Source organism: Sinohyriopsis cumingii, chromosome 6, assembly GCF_028554795.1.
Source record: "Sinohyriopsis cumingii isolate HCF-2022 chromosome 6, ASM2855479v2, whole genome shotgun sequence".
NCBI classification, from domain to species: domain Eukaryota; kingdom Metazoa; phylum Mollusca; class Bivalvia; order Unionida; family Unionidae; genus Sinohyriopsis; species Sinohyriopsis cumingii.
Genome location: NC_142966.1, coordinates 19,883,983 through 19,905,143, shown reverse-complemented (window position 1 = coordinate 19,905,143; position 21,161 = coordinate 19,883,983). Strand labels below are relative to the sequence as shown.

Genomic DNA, 21,161 nt, shown 5'->3' with positions numbered 1-21,161 from the left:
GAGTGATTTTATTCAGCCAAGCAAAGGCGATTGAAGTTGGTCAAACATTCTAGTGCCGAAACCAGCTAATAATCCTCGTAGGTGCATAGACTACAGAAAACTGAACAGTGTCACCAAAACAGATTTATTTCCAAGACCAAGAATCGATGACTATATTGACAGAATTATATATGCAAAATATGTCGACTTGTTAAAAGGTTTCTGGCAGATTCCAGTCATTGAAATAGCAACAGAAATCTCAGCACTTTGCACTGCCAACATAAAGTAATGCCATTTGGTATGAAGAATTATCACACAAAATTTCAGCGTTTAATAAACATGATAATATCTGGCATAGATGAATGTGATGATCGATGATGTTGTTATATGTAGCGTCACCTGGAATGATTACCTTGATACTATCTGGGAATTTTTCGGTCCATCGAGTACGGCAAATGTGACAATTAATTTAGTAAATGTGAATTTTTCCGAACTTGTGTAATATGTTTAGGACATATTGTGAGACATGGTCACGTTAAGCCTGTAGACGCTAAGATTAAAGCTATCTCTGAATTCCCAGTACCTATCAGTAAAAAAGTAACTAGAACAAGTTTTGGACATGGCTAGATATTGTCGGATATTTTGCTCCAATGTTTCCATATTTGCTGAACCCTGACATATGTTACTTCTTAGTTTATGGTCCTAGAGTCGCTACACTTTGTGATACCTACAAAAAACATATTTCGCTATCACAACACTCATCCAGGCTTAATCTAGTTTGGCGGAAACCTCAAAGAACCATACGAGAATTTTATTTGAACAAGACTGATAAAATGACAAAACTACTAAGTTTTAAAACCAATCACTTCTATATTGTAATTATGGGAGTGCAGCCTACATGCAATATTTATTTACCTCCAAAACTGAAGAGCCTGACAAAGTACAAAAGCATTTGCAACATCCTCGTCTCTTTACAATGCGAGTCGAATAACTTTGACTCTCTGAAAGAGACTTTGAGGTAACCGTAGTGATACTTTCCAAATTCGTAAATTTTGGCGGACGATCATCCTGTTTCATGTGAAAAAGAGAGTCTTATGAAAAGATGGGGTTGAAAATAACATTCATAATGTTATTCCTGCTTTCTGATGAGACAACTGAAGAAACCATTGAGTTTCAATTGTCTACAACCATTACTGTTATTGATGACGCGTTGTTTATTCATTGTGACGCTATGAAGTTATTAAAGGTTTTAAATAGGATGCTGCAAATTTTGGTCGGAAGTCATGGTGGTCGATGGATAGGATTTGTTGTTATTATTATGGTGTAAGGCGTTGGTATAGACAAAATTTCACATAAAACTAACTGGAAACTGGGAACCAAAAGTAGTCCGCAGAATTGTTACCGATGTATTAAAAATTCTTGATCAGCATCACATGACCGTTTATATTCAGTCCGATTGTAGAAAATTCGGTCGATTCATAATAACTGTAATTATTATAACGTGAAATCGCCCCTTTTGGCAGATGCTAGCCACCGCATCCAATCAAAATTACGTTCTTCAAATTTGAACGCTGATCCTACATGATCGAGACAAGGGGAGCACAACTTGAATTGACTAATAAATAAGTAATTTTTCAGCGTCCTTTAGTGTTTGTACAAATACCTTTCACTCAAATACACATGTAATGGCTTTTCTCTGGTACATAGTCATACTTTCGATGTTAAACTTACAAAGTATCCTTTTTAGGTCAATTGCTACCACCGTTTTCGGCGGATGTATAATGCACCACGTTATTGGCAAGTTGGCATTATATACGAAGTGTGTGGTTTCATAGTTTACTTGCTAGTGGTAGTTCCAGACATCCCTTCTCGAAGCCCACTCCTAGATATGAAATTGGTACAAATAAAAGAAGGTTGCAGGAGTGACCACCATCTGCAGACTGCAGTGACTTTCACCAGAAATGGATGGCCGGATAAGAAAAAGATCTGTCCGCTAGATGTACATCCATACTCCATACTTTGCTGTACGCAGTGAACTCTCAATTCAGAACAACCTATTTCTCTTCAGGGACAGATTTATCATACTTACAGTCTTAAGGCCCGGAATTCTTTATATTATTCACGAGGGTCATCAGGGATTAGCCAAATGCCGTGAGAGAGCCCAAAGTTGTGTATGGTGGCCTGGAATCGCGAGACAGATCAAAGACAAATAGAGTCAAGTGAATTTTGTCAGATTAGCAAGCCAGCTGTACCCAGTGGACCCAACAGTCCAAACACTCCAGTGCGGACGTTAAGTGGGAGAATCGTTTGAAACCCGGCCAGATTCAGTGATTTTGTCTAAGAAAGTGACTTTTATAAATGTGCCAACGCGTACTATAGTATTAAAATCAGACTATCCTTTGCAAGTTTACAGTAACCTATCATATAAATCAATTCCATTAAATTCTTTCAGTCGACCATTCATATGCAAAGACAGCAAATTCAGTGCTTAGTTAGTTAATGTTTCATATTGGCGGAATTAATTCTTTTTTTCCCCCTATCTAGTCATAAACAATATGTGATGTTCGGATAATCTCAAAAGAGAGGAGATGTGTGGTATCGTAGTTTACTTGCTAGTTCTAATAACTGCTCCCCTTAGTAGCTGCGACATTAGCTAGGGACATCTCCCTGAGGCAGGGGGCGCCGCGATCCATCATGGAAGCTTATTGATGTATACTCAGAACGTGTGTGAATAAATACTGTTTGTGTAACAACTTGAGACTAAGTTTTCATGAAACTAAGGGAGGTGATCTTGATCTTCTTGGCATCCGTCCGTCTACGAGAGACGATGGCATAGCTCCAAAGTACGCTTTTGCTTATCCTTCTTTTTAGCTCTCTTTTCAGCTTGCTTTATTCTTCTCTTTTCCTCTGCGTTTTGAACATCCTGCCTGACAGCTAGACGCCAGCTGGAACGGTTGTTTGCACAGCTCTCCCAGTCGTTGACATTGATGTTTGCTGTCTTCATATCCTTCTTGCAAACATCTTTGTAGCGCAGATGTGGTCGTCTAGTTGGTCGTGCACCTTCTGCTAATTCCCCATATAACAGGTCCTTGGGAATGCGACCTGGGTCCATTCTCTTGACATGGCCGAGCCAGCGAAGGCGCCTCTCGCTGAGTATGGAGAACATGCTGTTCATGTTTGCGCGTTCTAGAACCTCTGTGTTGGGTACTTTGTCCTGCCACTGGATGTGCAGAATGCGCCGCAGACATCTCAGGTGGAAGCTGTTGAGTTTCCTCTCGTGTCTTGCATAGGTGGTCCATGTTTCGCTGCTGTAGAGAAGTGAGCTGAGCACGCACGCTTGGTAGACACGCAGTTTGGTCTTCTCTGTGAGGTTGGGGTTGTTCCAGACCCTCTAGTTAAGTCTGGCCATCACTGCTGCTGCCTTGGCAATCCTGCCGCCCACCTCAGAATCAATGGAGAGTGAGCTGGAGATGTTAGACCCGAGGTATGTGAAGTTCTCGACAACTTCCAAATTGTACCCATCGATGGAGACAGAGGGAGGGGAGTCTGTGTCCTGTGCCATGACATTCGTTTTCTTCAAACTGATGGTCAGTCCAAATTCCTTACATGCATGGGAGAGGCAGCATACCAGCTGCTGAAGTCTATCTTCCGTGTGTGATGTCAAGGCTGCATCGTCGGCAAAGAGCAATTCACGGATGAGTACCTCTGTGACTTTAGTCTTAGCACCGAGACGGGCAATGTTGAACAGCTTGCCGTCAGCCCTGGTATGGATGTACACTCCCTCGCTGCAGTCCTTGAATGTGTACTGGAGAAGCATGGAGAAGAAGATGGCAAAGAGCGTCGGTGCAAGGACACAGCCTTGTTTGACTCCGCTAATGACTGGGAATGCTTCAGATGTTGCGCCATTGAAGCACACTGTGCTGTGCATGTTCTCGTGGAACGACATAATGACAGCAAGCAGACGTGGGGGGCAGCCGATCTTCTGCAGGAGTCTGAGGAATCCACTCCGACTAACCATGTCAAACGCCTTCGTCAGGTATATGAAGGCAATGTAGAGGGGCATCCGCTGCTCGCGACACTTCTCCTGCAGCTGACGTAGTGAGAAGATCATGTCTACAGTTGACCTGCCGTCTCGAAATCCACACTGGGATTCTGGGTAGACGCGGGAGGCTAGGATCTGCAAGCGCGCCAAGGCAACACGGGCGAAGGCCTTTCCGACGATGCTGAGGAGGGAGATGCCCCGATAGTTGTTGCAGTCGCTACGGTCTCCTTTGTTTTTGTACAAAGTGACGATGTTGGCGTCACGCATGTCCTGTGGGATGTATCCCTGTTCCCAGCAAAGGCAGAGGAGTGTGTGTAGGGGCTGGAGCAGTGCTGGTTTTCCGCTCTTGAGGACTTCATGCGGAATGCCGTCACTTCCAGGAGCCTTCCCACAGGCAAGGCAATCGATGGCTTTTCCGAGCTCTTCCAGGGTGGGCTGTGTGTCTAGCTCCTCCATGACAGGCAGGTCTGGAATGGCGTCCAGAGCAGTTCCAGTGACATTGTTTTGGGTTGCATATAGCTCGAGATAGTGCTCAACCCATCGCTGCAGTTGTTTCCCCTGGTCTGTGATGACTTCGCCCGTCTTGGACTTGAGGTGGGCGGTCTTGTAGCTGGGGGGGGGGGCTGTCGCCTTTTTGATACCCTCATACATTCCTCTTGTATCCCCGGTATCAGCAGCTGTCTGTATACTGTTGAAAAGGTTCAGCCAGTAGGTGTTGGCACAGCGGCGGGCGGTCTTCTGGGCGTTATTCCTTGCAATCCTGAGGGCTTGTAGTGTTCTGGGGCTAGGTGCAGCCTTGTATGCCAGGAGGGCTTTCCTCTTTGCCTCAGTCATGGGCTCCATCTCCTCCCAGTTTGCCTCATACCAGTCGACATTCTTTCGCTCCCTCTTCCCGTAAGCTGTGATGGCTGAATTGTACACAGAGTCACGGATATGGGCCACTTGGAATCAATGGTGTCATCAGGTGTCACTTTGGTGAGGGCTTCCTTCAGTTTGCTGATGAACTGCTGTGTTTTCTCTGGGTTGCTTGCACAGCAGGTGTTGATACGTGGGTGACCCTTCTTCTTGGCGTGGTGCAGCTTCTTGGGTAATATTCGCACCTTGCTGGCCACGAGGGAATGGTCCGTGTCACAATCGGCACTGTGGTAGCTGCGGGTAAGGAGGACACTGGCCAGTTCTGCACGCCTGGTGATGACGAGTTCTAGCTGGTGCCAGTGGCGTGAACGTGGGTGTCTCCATGACACCTGGTGGATCTCCTTGCATTTGAAGAAAGTGTTGGTCACACATAGACTGTGGGAGCAGCACATCTCCAGCAGTCGATGACCATTCTCGTTGATCTTGCCCCTTCCGTAAAAGCCGAGACAGGTGGACCAGGCCTCATGGTCAGCTCCCACTCTAGCATTGAAGTCTCCTAGTAAGTAAAGGCTTTCATTGTTGGGGATACTGGATATTGCCTGATCCAGAGCCTCATAAAACTTGTCTTTCTCCTAGTAGGTGGAGTAGAGGGTTGGGGCGTACACACTTAAGATGTTGACCGGGCCTAAGGATGTTGACAGCCGGAGGGCAAGGATTCTCTCAGTACCTGATGATGGAGGTTCAATGAAGGCGATTAGCGTGTTCTTGACGGCAAAGCCTACACCATGCTGCCTAGGTTCATCCAAGGGCTTCCCCTGCCAAAAGAATGTGTAATTGGCTTCCATGATGGTGCCGCTGTCAGCCAGTCGGGTCTCCTGGAGGCAGGCAATGTCGATGTTCAGTCGGGAGAGTTCTCTGTCAATGACGGCAGTCTTCCGTGCATCGTCGATCTGCTGTAGGTCAGTGGTCAATCCAGGACACATGGTCCTGACATCTCCCTGAGGCAGGGGGCGCCGCGATCCATCATGGAAGCTTATTGATGTATACTCAGAACGTGTGTGAATAAATACTGTTTGTGTAACAACTTGAGACTAAGTTTTCATGAAACTAAGGGAGGTAACACATGAAATCCAACAGATATCGCAAGGACAAAGCACCAATATAGCTGTTCGATCTGCCAAGGTGTAGATAGGGTTATCGGAACTTTTGGCTAGCGAAGATGATATAATACATACATACATACACACATACATACATACATACATACATACATACATACATACATACATACATACATACATACATACATACATACATACATACATACATACATAAATACATGCATGCATGCATGATTAACATAACATAACATAACATAACATAGCATAGCATAGCATAGCATAGCATAACATAAAACAGCCAAATGTGAAAATAATTATTTTTTATCTATAATATACTACATTGTATTTTACGATCTGACACAACGACAGTGGCCGTCAACACACGTAACGTTAGCTTGTGGTGGGGGAGGACACCCGCTTCCTTGACCAACTGGACAGGCGCCGGCACTGGAACACTTATCTGAAAATCAAGAAAATTTATATTTTGTCGCTGGTTATTTGGATGTGGTAAATTTTGAATGATTTCGCGGTAAGTACATTTACATGTTTTATTGATGGATAGTTTTCTACTTGTTATAGTCATACTGTATATCATCATCGAAAATTTAATACTGTCTTTTAAATTTGCATATGAAGTGGCCCCTTCATCAATAGTACCAAACATATTGCGTATAAAATTCTACCGTTCTAAAAAATTAAATGGGTTCGATGTTGACATTCGACTTTTGAAATATGGTTAGTTAAATATTGCAACATTAGTGGAAGACCCCATATGTACACATTTAGAGATTGACGGTTGCTTGGGAAAATGTATGTGCCCTGGTTAAAATAAAAGATTTTTTGTTTACCCAGTCATTGATATAAAAAAGCATCGTACAGACTTGGTGACAAATTTGTATAGTGCATCGTTAGACTTCCAACCTGTTTATGTATAAGTAAAATTATGATCAGAAATCTATGGTGTGATGCATCTTATTTATTTTCCAAGTTAAAGAACAAATAGAACCATATACAGGGGTAAATTATATCTACAGTCGTTCTTATTCATCGCACGTGGTATATAAAAACGAGTACTTTAAAGGTTAAGGATTAAATTCAGTCCATCTGCACGAGTCAGCAATTCTTAGCCATTTTAACATAAGATAATAAAATAAAATTTGAGATAAGATTTATTCCGTAAAGATTATTTTTATCGTCATATACTAGATTATAGGAAGAACGCAGAAAGTAAACAAATATTAATAGCATTGATTGAATGTATTCTGCCCCACTAACACCACTACCACCGACACAATCTATTTTGTTGGTTGCAAAACACCGATAACCTAAAGAAATTTAGGCCACACAGTCTTTTTATATTTTCTTCTTTTATCTGAAACCAACACCCGATCTTGTTGCACATCACGAACATCAAAATAATTCATCTTTAAGTAATTTGTCGAAGGCATATTGTATTCAATACTGTTTCTACTACTACTACTACTACTACTACTACTACTACTAATAATAATAATAATAATAATAATAATAATAATAATAATAATTATCTTCATTATCACCATCATCATCGTCATCATTATCAACATTCATCAAAAGAACAAAAGCAATAATGATAATAATAATTATAATAATAATAATATACATTATAATTAATTCTGAAGCATATAAAAATGATCTCAGATCTAATATCTTAATATTTATTTAATTCATAAAGTTGAATGTATAAAGTTTAATTTATAAAGTTGAATGTATAAAGTTTAATTTATAACATTTAACTTTTAGATGAATTGGTTGCGAAGTTCTAATCAAATACAAATTCAGAATTAATAACGTCAGAGTTTGTGCGAAGGATCATAATTTTGTAAATTTTTCTACTGTGTAAGCATGATCATGGTGGCCTATGAATATTTTTGATAATAAAGAACTATATATAGTAGTGCCATGGTAGTTATTAAATTATGTATTATGTGTTGTGCAATAGCATAAAGTGTTGCTGTCGTGTGGAGTGCAATATCATAGGGTGTTGTTTTCTTTTTAATTAAAACAGAAACTTTAGGTCCAGTGCTTGGATAGTATTATGTTAGCCATGATAAGATTTCCATTTCGTTTGTTTCGGTTTTCTTCGCTGTTGTTATTGTTTTTTCCTTAAATGGTGGTGTTAAGAAGCATAATGGTACAGGATTTATAATTTTAATTTTTATCGTGTGAGGAGTGGTGTACTGATGTGTGACCCTGGAAGCATCCGATCAGTCCTGCTAATATGCGTTCGTTTATTTCCAATGTGTCCCCTACTGATCGCATAGTACCCGACAGATAATTAAAATAAACAGAAGTGTTAAGTCCATGCACACATATAAATTATAGACCACAAATGCATTGTTTGGTTGTGTGTGTGTGTGTGTGTGTGAGAGAGAGAGAGAGAGAAAGAGAGAGAGAGAGTAACATCCGCAATATACCGGACCTTTGCAAATGTGTTCTCGGTGGGGGATTTGTGTATGTGATGCAGACAAAGCAAACAATTCATAATTCACTGGTTCATGTGTGTATGTGTGTGTGTGTGTGTGTGTGTGTGTGTGTGTGTGTGTGTATGACATTATCCTGACACCTGGACGACCAGGACGAACACTAACCTCTTAATACTGAGCGCCAGGCGAGGCAGCTGTTAGTACCATTTTTATAAGTCTTTGGTATGACTCGACCGGGGTTCGAACCCGCGACCTCCGCATCCGAGGCGGACGCTCCAACCACTAGGCCAACGGAGCGATCCTGTTCAAGTTTGTCAACTATGGTGAAGTTTGTGACAAGGGAAGTGTGGAATGACGATGGATTCAGCTATGTCCGAATCCCAATATTGTAGACATCTCTTCAATAGTAAGAAACTCTCGCATCATCACATGTATAAATTGTCTTATACTTCTTGTTATGTTTGCTCGAATTTAGCTTCATGACCTAACCTTAATTACGGTTTGGTGTAATTTTCCATTAACAACGATGGAGTTTTTTTCATAAAGGTTCTATATCACTTATATGTGATTCTGTCAAGCCTATCACTATTAAAATATTAAGGGACACAGGAGTTTCTCAGTGTCTTTTGTTATCAAGTACTTTGCCTTTTCTGAGAAGTCTTCTTATAGTGGAAGTGTACTTATATGCATGGAGTAACATGTGTTTTTTTTAAATTTCCTCTTCATTCTGTCAAGTTTGGCATAAACTTGCTCTCAGAATACGTGGCAGTCGGAACAGTACTCTCTTTACCTATGGAAGGTATCTGTTTGTTACTAAGCAATGACCAAGCTATATCTATGATTGGAGTTAATCGATTTTAACTTACAAGCCTAGTTAGGATCAAAAAGTTGATTCTCTTCAGATTGAAATTCCCGATTTATATCCAGCTTGTGCAATTACTAGAACTATGGCATAAAGTGCTCTTGAGAATGGTGTTGCTTAGAAAATGATTACATTAACTGATATATATATATATATATATATATATATATATATATATATATATATATATATATATATATATATATATATATATATATATATATATATATATATATATATATATATATATATATTCGTCAGGCTTTTGATGAGGTCTCTTTTGCTTCTGGTATTGATCAATCTATAATTATTATTAAGTAATCCTCTTTTTACTACTCATTATCCTTTGTTTTAATCAAGGTAAGAAAGGACAATCACTCATTGTCGAACATGAACAAGATCCTGAGATCTCCTGTTTTGTTTCAGAGGTCTAAGAGCGAAACATAGGCCACACAAGTACCAGTTTGTTTGTTTTTGTGCAAAAAGAGATACTGTTGAGGAAATGAGACCACCTGAGTGGTCAGTGAACTATCAAATGTCCGTTCCCAAGTCATATCGATAGGAAATTCTTAATCTTGACAGTGAAATGCCCTTGGCTGATCAATTAGAAGGCGATAAGACTTATCACAACATCTTGAATCATTTTTATTGACCGAAAATTAAAAGTGATTTTCATCCGCAACCTAATCCTGCATTTGACGAGCCATTTAATAGAATAATGGTAGACTGTGTCGGTTCCTTCCCTAAGACCAAGTTAGGCAACCAATATTTGCTGACCATAATGTATGCGTCTACAAGAATTACAGAGGCAATTCCTCTGAGAAAAACTAAAACTAAAACCATTCTTATTACACATTTGGCCTTCCAAAACCTGTTCAGTCTGATGAAGGGTCAAATGTTATGTCTGGAATTTACCAACAATTTTGAATTAATTAGGTAAATTACATTTCAAATCTTCTCTCTATCATCCTGAAAGCCAATATGCTTTAGAAAGATTTAATTAAGCGATGAAGAGCCTGATTCAATCATATTGCTTTCATACAGGAAAGGACTGGGGCAAGGCTGTTCATTTACTGTTGTTTGCTGTTTGCCAATCAGTTCAAGAATCATTGCGTTTTAGTCCCTTTGAACTAGTTTTTGGACATACTGTTCATGGACCACTGCAGTTATTAAAAGAGAAATTTCTCTCAAATGAAGATTCAGGGATTTATTCTTCTTGACTGTATATCTGATTTCAGATATAAGTTATCGATTTTGTTGCACCTGTTCCATATAGTTAGGATGAAAAGGATGGAATGCAAGTCTGACTGTAGTGACTTTGATATAACCAATCTTCTAAATTCAGAAATATTGAAGAATCTGGACCAGAAACTTATACATCTACAGCCACAAGAAAAGAGTGAAATAAAGAAAATAATATATTAATACAAGCACTTTTTGCAGATGTACCAATACTAACAAATTAAATCTACCTGTGAAACAGCATCTGTATAGGATGAATCCTTTCAAGAAGGAAATGTTTAAATAAAGAAAATCAGTATTTACTGGAGAATGGTTTCATTAATCTGAATAAAGGTAATTTGAGTTCAGCATGTACTCTTGTGCCGAAGCCAGATACTATGTGTACTATAAAAGACTCAACAGTGTTGCAAAAATTATTCATTTCCATTTTCATGGAACAATGACTGCATTGAAAATTTGGAAATGCCAAATATGTCACCAAGTTCGACCTTTTTGAAAGGATTCTGGCTAATTCCACTGACGGAAAGGGCAAAATAAATTTCTCTATTTGCAACTCGAGATGGGCTTTATCAATATAAACTGATGCTTTTTTATATGACAATTTCTCATTATTCTAGAGTTTAATGAACATGATAACATTTGGTCTCGATAATTGTGATGCTGACATCGATGACGTCATCGTCTACAACGACACCTAGAAAGATCACTTGGAAACCACTCGGAAGTTCTTTGATCGACTCAAATTTGACAATCAACTTAGGTAAAAGTGAGTTTGTGGTGCTCGTGTTACATTTTTAGGACACGGTCAAGTTGAACCCGTAGAAGGTAAGGTCACGGTTAATTCAGAATTCCCATTGTCTATCATTACTAAAGCAACTGACGCGATCATTAGGTATGACTGGAAATATCGGAAATTTCGCTTAAATGTTTCCATGATTGCCGGACCCTCTGACGAATGTGTTGAGTAAAAATGCAAATATCATTGTTCTGACAAATGTCAGGAGACTTTTGATTATTTAAAGACCATAATTTAGAGTCACCAGTTCGTTCAGCGCCAAATTTTAGTCAGATATTTAAAATGTGCATTGAAGCAAGTTATGTAGGGGTTGGTGGCGTATTGATTTAAGAACACAAAATAGGTTGCTTACCCAGTGTGCTATTTCTTAAAATTAATTAACAAGCACTAGAGAAACTATTTCAGAATTGAGAAGGAATGTTTGGTCCTAATATTGTCTTTGTAGTATTTTGAACTGTATATTAGTAAATCTCCTTATCCTAGTATTGTATTCGGTGATCACAACCCCTTTCCGTTCATTAACAAAATGGTAAACAAAAATCAGAGATTGTTATGGTCGAGTCTGATGTTGCAGGAATACAATATTGACACTATACACATCAAGGGATAATAAAATCTGACTGCAGATGCACTTTCACATTTATAGAAGCACTATATTACTTTTTGTATACTTTTTACTAATTATAAGATAGAATATCACACTGTAATTGTAATTCTTATAGTACCATATGCATGTTTGACTAATATGGAAAAGAAAACTCTGGTGAATGAATCTTTCTTTTTCTTTATGAATACTTATGTATACATAATTCGTATTGTGTGATTCACCTTTATCAGTAATTGAGGGTAGGAGTTTGGGTCTAAATGGCTAATGACATTTTATAATTATGTTTACACAGACTTGAGTTCAGGACCTTGGCTTTCCCTTGGAAATTATATTGTCTAACTGATTATTGTCGTGACTTTTACTTGAATTTAAATTCAAGGCCAGATCTTGTGTACAGTTTGGTGTATTCCATGATAATAATTAAGTCTTTTCAGAAAATGCTATTGCAACATATTTAAAGTGGGGATGATTATAAGAATGAAGTAGACAAATTTATTCGTTGCTATATTAATATCAGTCTTTGGAAATTGACAGTCAGAGTCTTTATCTGTATTCAGATATAATTTGAGAGGAACCATTTATTTCAATTATATATTGGAATTACAAAGTGCTCATTGACATTTACGACAAAACACTACTTTGGGATTATTGTTAATTCATTTAAAGACATTCTGGATTTTATCATCTTGACACATCAATACTACTGGTACCTCAGGACATTCAAGACTTGGAATTCATTCGGATTATTCTAAACTTTTGGACTTGTGATATAACATTTAGGATTTTCTGGGATTTAATTTACAATACTATAAGATCCTAGGTTACAGCAGGTACCAGATTTGCACATTTTATGCAATACATGCTTGCATCTACGGAAGACTTTGAATCAGACCATTAACGGTACGAATCATGAAGTTGTGTCCAGTGGTAAAATGGGTAAAATATGAATATAACATTTTAACCAATCGAGTGAACCGATTATTGTCTAAATGCAGTTTTGATTCTAAACCCAGAACAAATCTGATAAATTTTTGAAGTTTTCGAGCGGTATTGAAGTATTTGTATATGGCATCAGACATAACATGCATTATCTAAAAGTCACATAATAAAGTCACTCTCAAATAGCTTTTTGCACTGCTATTTTAATATTCCATATTTTAAGAACCAGAACATAGCACTATATCAACCATGTAATAAATATTTTGTGCTTTTACAATATACATTGGTGCATAATCATTATGTGTGCTTTTGTATTGTAGTTTTTATTTATACTGGCTATATACAACGATTTGTGCGTATGCATGCCAAGTAAAAGAAAGTATGATGTTGAAGTAAATTTTGTTTGCAAGATTAATTCCTTTTGCAATGCGAATAAAACTAACTGTACTGTACATTTGTAGTGTGTCCGGTTTGATAGAATTCCATCTCTCTCCTACCCCATTTATGATTATACCAAGATGACGTTTGTGGACCTGCCTAAATCTTTATATTAAAAAAAAACTCTCTCTTCACTCAACAATCAAAACAGCAAAACATTTATCTTCTACACTCTAAAATCTTTAACTCTTTCTATCACTCCCTGGATATCACAAATACAAGAGACATTGTACTTATATGTTAACACTGAATGGTTGGTATACCACTAAATGATTATACCACTAAACACTTGGGCAATTCCAGTAGTTAGGGATGGGACTTCCAAAACAGGCAACCCGGGAGACCTTGTGGTCTAAAGCAATCGCCTTTACCGATCACCTCTGTCCATGTGTATTCGAGTCTCGGGCTCGGCTAATGTGGATATGTGAAGAAGCTTGCCAGTAGCGTCGCATGGGTCGGTGGTTCTTACATGGGTTTTCCCAGGTTTGTCCTCCACCAGTCATACTGGCTGCCATGTATAGCCTGTCGTGTGCTGACAAGTTGTGTTAAACCCACAATAACTTCCAAACCAGTAACCATGATGTGCTGGACTGCTTAATTCCGAAAATTAGTAGAATCCCTGATATAAATGTGTGACACTGCATATCACGGTGATATTAAATGTTACCTTCCCATCAAGTTGGAATCATTTAGATCAGGGTTTTCTTTTCTCAAAATGAAAGAAACAGACTTAATATTATTTATAAAAATCAAGTCCAGTCCCAACTATACCCAAATCGACTGCCACCCTAATTGAAATCATAACTACGTAATGTATGCAAAGGTATACATTCCTTAAATCCTACACCTCTTTTGAGAGAGAGAGAGAGAGAGAGAGAGAGAGAGAGAGAGAGAGAGATTGACTGTTGGGGTGGCAGTGGCGTAAAATAACCTAGAAAGATGACAAAACTTAGAGACATTGACAGTTGACGATATAGGTGTTGAATCAGCAAATTGAACTGTTATTTCGTGTAGTTTTAATGTACGCCAAGTTACCAATTTTCAGAGAATTTTTTGGGTGGAAAATTCAGTAATGTATATTTTACAGAACTGATCAATGTTGAAAAATACAACACGTACTTTTACTTCGTGATAATTTTAAAATACAGTGGTAATATACAAATATATTGGATGAAGACTGCTACTAGTAGAACATGGAAGAATCAACATTTAACACCAAATGGGTGACAAAACGCCGTGAGAATAGTTACATATACAAGAACCAACATTTAGCACAAAACGGTGATGAAAAGCTGTGAGACTAGTTTATACATACAAGAATCAACATTTAACACCAAATTGGTGATTAAAAGCCTTGAGACTATTTACACATACAAGAATCAACATTTAACAATAAAAGGTGATACAAAGCTGTGAGAGTATTTACACATACAAGAATCAACATTTAGCACCTAATGGGTGATAAAACGCTGTTAGACCAGATGCATATACAAGAATCAACATTTAACATCAGACCGGTTATAAAAAGCTGTAGGACAAGTGTTATATATAAGATTCAACATGTAACGCCATATGGGTGATACAAGAGTTGAACATAAATCGAAATTAAACACCAATATAATAAAATGTATCTAATGTTGATTACATAGATTAATTTTTTGTCCTTACATCGATGAACACCGGTTACTTTAATTAGCAATGTCTAAAAGCTCCATCTCTTCTTTAAATGATCTGAAAATTATTAATAAACACTGACATTTTATTTTCATGTGGGAAGCATGGGCGCCAGAACATACGGGTAAGGGGGTGTATATACCGCCCCCACCCTGATTTCATCTCTAAACACGATTTGGTCAACATCGTAAAACATTATGGCTCGCCATTACATGTTTCCTCCCACCCACTGGTGGGGAGGAATCTGGTTACACAACCATAGAAGAAACATGTTGAGATTCGCTGAATCGTGTAGTTTATTTGACAAGGGGTGATAGGTATCATTACGTAAGGCTTTTTGGTGCCACTGAAAACAAAGTATATTCAAGCCGAAGAAAATATACACATGGGTAGAATGGATATAAAATCTTCACCTACTCAGAGGGCTATATGTTCACCAAAATTATGGTTAGTACATGCGACACTGAATGAAATATTTTTAGTCATTTTTAAAGGGTCTTTAAATACAGTCATGTCTACCCCAAGTAAAATATATAGAACAATGTTGGTAAGGGTCTCTCTTAACCAACGATTGTTATGCAGTTAAATGTCATTTATTGAGAATATATTTTGCAATCATTATTATCAGTACCAAGATACCTTCGTCATTATAAACTAACTCTCTCTCTCTCTCTCTCTCTCTCTCTCTTATTGAAATAGATTGCTCATTTTAAATCGGCCAAATTACTTTTGTCCAAGGACTGTTTGGCCCCTTACCGCGCCTGTGAAAGTTCCGTGTTTGCTCATCATCATAAAGTTTGCAAATCATATAAGGACAAAAGCACTGTATATAAAGAAGTTTGCACATCATATAAAGACGAAAGCACCGCATATAAAGGATTTAGCACATCATATAAGGACGAAAACACCGCATATAAAAAGAAGTTTGCAAATCATATAAGGACGAACGCACTGTATATAAAGAAGTTGCACATCATATAAAGACGAAAGCACTGCATATAAAGGATTTAGCACATCATATAAGGACGAAAACACCGCATATAAAAAGAAGTTTGCACATCATATAGGGACAAAAACACCGTACATAAAAGGAAGTTTGCACATCATATAAGTACAAAGGCACCGCATATAAAAGAAAGTGTGCACATCATATGATGTATGCATCACATTTAAAGAAGTTTGCACATCATATAAGGACGAAAGTACATCATATAAAGACGTTTGCACATCATATAAAGACGAAAGCAAGCATATAAAGACGTTCGCACATCACAAGACGAAGGCACCGCATATAAAGAAGTTTGTACATCTTATAAGGACCAAAGTACATCATATAAAGAAGTTTGCACATCATATAAGGACAAAAGCACCACAAATAAAGAAGTTTGCGAGTGATATAAGGACAAAAGCACACCATATAAAGAGGTTTGTACATCATGTAATAAAATGTATCATCTTAAGACAGCTCTGGCGTCCAATAAATATTGATTAGTTTAGACGTTGTACTCTATTTAGCCTGGACAATTTCCCATTGAAAATTTATAAACCTTTGCAAAGATGGACCAAAAATATTCATATAGATAACTGATGGTATAATTACATAACTTTACTAAATGGAAGGTTTTTGTTTTAAATTCATTGCTTTAGATATGTTTAAGCTGTGTAGCATTCTTCCAATATGGACAACAACAAAGTGCATGGACACCCTGTCAACACAATGAGTTACCTAATGTTCAGTGCCGAAGCTGAGCATGTATCCTTTGTGTAAAGCTTCTTCAACAGCTTTCAACCCTAGCCAGAGTTTTCTCTGGGAGTTGCTATTATGTTGTGGCTAATAGTGTCCAGTCTTTTAATGGCCGGAGTTTTCGTGGATTTTCCTTCATTTAGAAGCCAAGTTATTTGTGTATTTGGTTATCCTGACCACCAATCTTCAGTTCCACACAGAAAACGTTCTAATACAACATGATTATTCCTCCACAATGCTTTTTCTAGCTATCTCCACAAGCTGTCCTCCAAATATCCATAGATATTTCGTCTCTCGCAAAGTTAATGGCAACTTACGTCCTCTCTCGCATAAGGGCTCATACGGGTCATCATGTTACACATTACGCGGTATTTGTTGCTGTTTGTAGTTCCGCTCAACATGGGAAAAGCACAGGCAAAAGTCGCTTGCTCTATAACACTCCGACTGAAGACGAAAATAACGTACACATACATTTCTTTAATCTATTTGGACTAGCATTTCTTTTTTCTTCATCACAAACAGGAAAATCATTAGATGTCTGAAGTCTGAAGCAGATAGCTGATGACTGCTCGTGTGGTGGGCAAGTGTACGTGAAATAGCACACAGAATACTTATTTTGCCTGTCCTCGAAATACATAAATACATTTTCGGTGTTGTCATTACTATTGCACTTATGAAAGTTTAAAATATAAATCAAAATAATAAAATAGTATATGTGCATGTCTTAAAAAAATATTTTACCTCTAAAGTTCAGGAATAAACCAATGGTCATGCAGAGCAAGCTATATTTTATTGGATGTACAGCAAAAGCTAAGTCGAGTTTTCCAATTATCACTGAGATATCAAAATAAAAAATTTAGTTTATTTAAACCTTCGTTAGGACATTCGCATTTCGAGTATCATAACAAAGGACCAATGGCACTCTTTGGGAATAATTGTATTTAAAGCTTTAACTCTTTCCCAAAACGTGAAAGTACGGAGGGGAATATTTACAGGAAATAAATCATAACATGTAATATAATGAGCCGTATTAGCCTGAACTCAAGCTGTTCAGGCTGGATTAGAACTTTTGCAGTCTGGCAATGGAGATGGATATTCAGGTTGGATTAGAACTATAGCTGTCAGGAAGTAGAGATGGATGCTCGGGCTGGATTAGAACTATAGCTGTCAGGAAGTAGAGATGGATGCTCAGGCTGGATTAGAACTATAGCTGTCAGGAACTGGAGATGAATGTTCAAGCTGAATTAGAACTATAGCTGTCAGGAAGTGGAGATGGATGCTCAGGCTGGATTAGAACTATAGCTGTCAGGAAGTGGAGATGGATGCTCAGGCTGGATTAGAACTATAGCTGTCAGGAAGTGGAGATGGATGCTCAGGCTGAATTAGAACTATAGCTGTCAGGAAGTGGAGATGGATGTTCAGGCTGGATTAGAACTATGGCTGTCAGGAAGTGGAGATGAATGTTCAGGCTGGATTAGAAATATAGCTGTCAGGAAGTGGAGATGGATGCGCAGACTGGATTAGAACTATAGCTGTCAGGAAGTGGAGATGGATGCTCAGGCTGGATTAGAACTATAGCTGTCAGGAAGTAGAGATAGATGCCCGGGCTGGATTAGAACTATAGCAGTCAGGAAGTGGAGATGGATTCTCAGGCTAGATAGTAATCACAACTGCGTGGAAGTGGAGATGAATGTTCAGGCTGGATTAGAACTATAGCTGTCTGAAGTGGAAATGGGTGTACACGATGGATTAGAAGTAAAACTATCTGGAAGTGCAGATGAATGCTTAGGTTGGATTAGAAATATAACTCTTAGGAAGAGGAGATGGATGCACACGCTAACCATGTACGTAATATTTGCTTCCCAAATGAAGGCAAGCCCTTGAAAAGTCCTGTAATAATTCTTTTTTTATATAAGCAGGTTCATTTTTTACTTCATAACGAATGATTTATGTCCATCAAGCTCTGTCTTGTTCACGAACAGCACTGGCAGGATGGTGAAAAGCGAATCCCAAGAGAGAGGAAACTCAATATACTTTCAATTCGTATGCCATATACAATATTTACTAGCGCCATCAAATAGCCAACGACAAACGATGTTTCCAACACAACTAGGCAGTATGTTATTGAAAGAAGGCCGGGGATTTGGTGTTTTCGAGTCTATTCAGAAATAGCTTTCAAAATGTGTTTCCTACTCGATTTTCAGGCAAAAATGACAAAAAGCTCCGGGGTTAATGTGTTAATGAAAGAGAAGATCGCTATTTTGCGGATCAGAAAGACGAGACAAAAACTGAGGGATATAAACAGACGCTAATATTTGCTAAGTTTGTGAAACACAGTGCTGACGGCATACAGAGTATACAGAGTTCTGACGGCGTACAGAGTGCTGATGGCATACAAGCCCTACAGACATAGTGCTGACAGCATACAGAGTGCTGACAGCATGCAGACAGAGTGCTGACGGCATACAGACTGCTGACGGCATACAGAGCATAAAGAGGGTGTTGACGGCATACAGACAGAGTGATGACGACATATACGGCATACAGAATATTGACGGCATACAGGGCATACATAGTGCTGACGGCATACAGAGTACTGATGGCATACAGAGTGCTGACGGCATACATGGCATACAGAGATACTGCTGACGGCATACACGGCATACAGAGTGTTGACGGCATAGAGGGCATACAGACAGAGTGCTGACGGCATACAGACAGAGAAGCAGAGAGACACCGAACCAACACATTTTCTTACGGTCAGGGCAGACACATTCTCCTTGCGTATCACACTGTTCGTGATAACCATCCGGGCAAAAATTTGTGCACGTGTGTGTGGTATCGCAGCTCCATGCTACAGCCACTGTGAAAGAATTCAAATTATGACCGTTACCATGTAATTTAATCATAAAATTGATATCATATCTTTTAAATTGGTTTTTCAATTACGTTATTTTCTATTAGTTTATAAAAATAATTTAAATATTAGGAAGTTATGACAAATTTTGCGAAATTCATTGCCTGTGAGGAGCTATATTGCAATTAGGACCATTAACATTTATTGGAATTCATGATTTTCCATCAGATAAAAACCAAACTATGCATGTGTTTATACAACACCGATGCGCAACCTAATGTAATTCAAGAAAACCCGGATAAATATGCTAAAGCAAAGTTTTAAATCAATGCAGAACAGTAATTTCTTCGATTGTTTCCAACAAATGGTGAATCAAATTTGACCTAATTCTTCTGAACACAATATTCATCTACATATGATGTCAATAAATGTAGTCCTTCGAAAGTGAGCGAGTGGACACTAAATTTGACGGACGGACAAGAAGGGAGAGAAGGGACTTACATACGCACGCACGCAACACAGTAACGTCATTGCCATAAACTGAAAACTTACCATTGCATTCAAATAGTTTGGGTAATACTGTATCTCTCCCCCTCCTAGTTTTAGAATATAACTTAGGCATACATTATTGAAAGTAGTATATACAGGTAAGTAATAACGATATATCAATGGTGGGTGCCTAAACATTTACTGTTAATGATAATGAGCGATTTGAACAGACTTCATGAGGTATTCCAGATACTTGCTCATTAGTTGGTGGAAACACGTGGGTTAAAATACTTACAACTCTATACAATTCAAGATTTTTATTCTCTCGAATCGTTGTGTACATCACGTATGACGTCAAGGTTTTTGTAGTGAATTTATAATTCTTATCAAATCCGTACAAGAGTGTCGTTTTCCTTGTATTTCAAGTTACTGCTATGCAAATACGGTATACATGTACTTCTACCAGAAGGCTGGGATGTCCTTCTATGAGTTAAGAATAAATTGTTCATACTCAAAGAAATCGCGAGTATTAATACTTTTTCTTTTCCTTCTTGTGAAACAGTATATGACAGGCAAGCTATCATGAAATGGGATTTATTTATAATGGTCAACACTTTACGACTTTAAAACCAAGGGTGCTTATTAACAGGTATCAAACTTACATGCTACAGAGAAGGACAGAAGAAAAAGGTAGTGTCCCTTCATTTCGGCTGTGTGTCCAATGTGCTTGCAGTCAAGAATGAGAGGAAAGATATAATCATATAAATGCAGAGATAAAATGGTCAGTACACCGTGGACAATAAGCCTTATCTCAGTCTGATAGGGCAAAATTGCTATAGTCCAATGTTCTAAATTTTAACTGAAACAATACGGAGAAACATAGATTGTTCAATGTGCCGACTTTCTCTCAAACAATATAGCGAACATTACGCTACAGTAACAGAGCAACTTATCAAATATAGAAACTGGGGCACATTCTATTGATTTTGGTGCGTACTGCTGACAAGCGTAAAATCAGTTTAGGCGTCAAAGGGAGAGGATTCATATGTGT

General features: G+C 38.3%; 1 long non-coding RNA gene across 1 annotated transcript; it reads right to left on the bottom strand.

The window, feature by feature from the left end:
- Positions 1-6,300: 6,300 nt before the first annotated feature.
- Positions 6,301-20,927, bottom strand: LOC149796464 (uncharacterized). Its single transcript, XR_016421434.1, has 3 exons — positions 20,773-20,927; positions 19,523-19,627; positions 6,301-6,457 (listed from the first exon to the last, which is right to left on the bottom strand). It is a non-coding gene; the product is annotated as an uncharacterized LOC149796464 (long non-coding RNA).
- Positions 20,928-21,161: the final 234 nt, after the last annotated feature.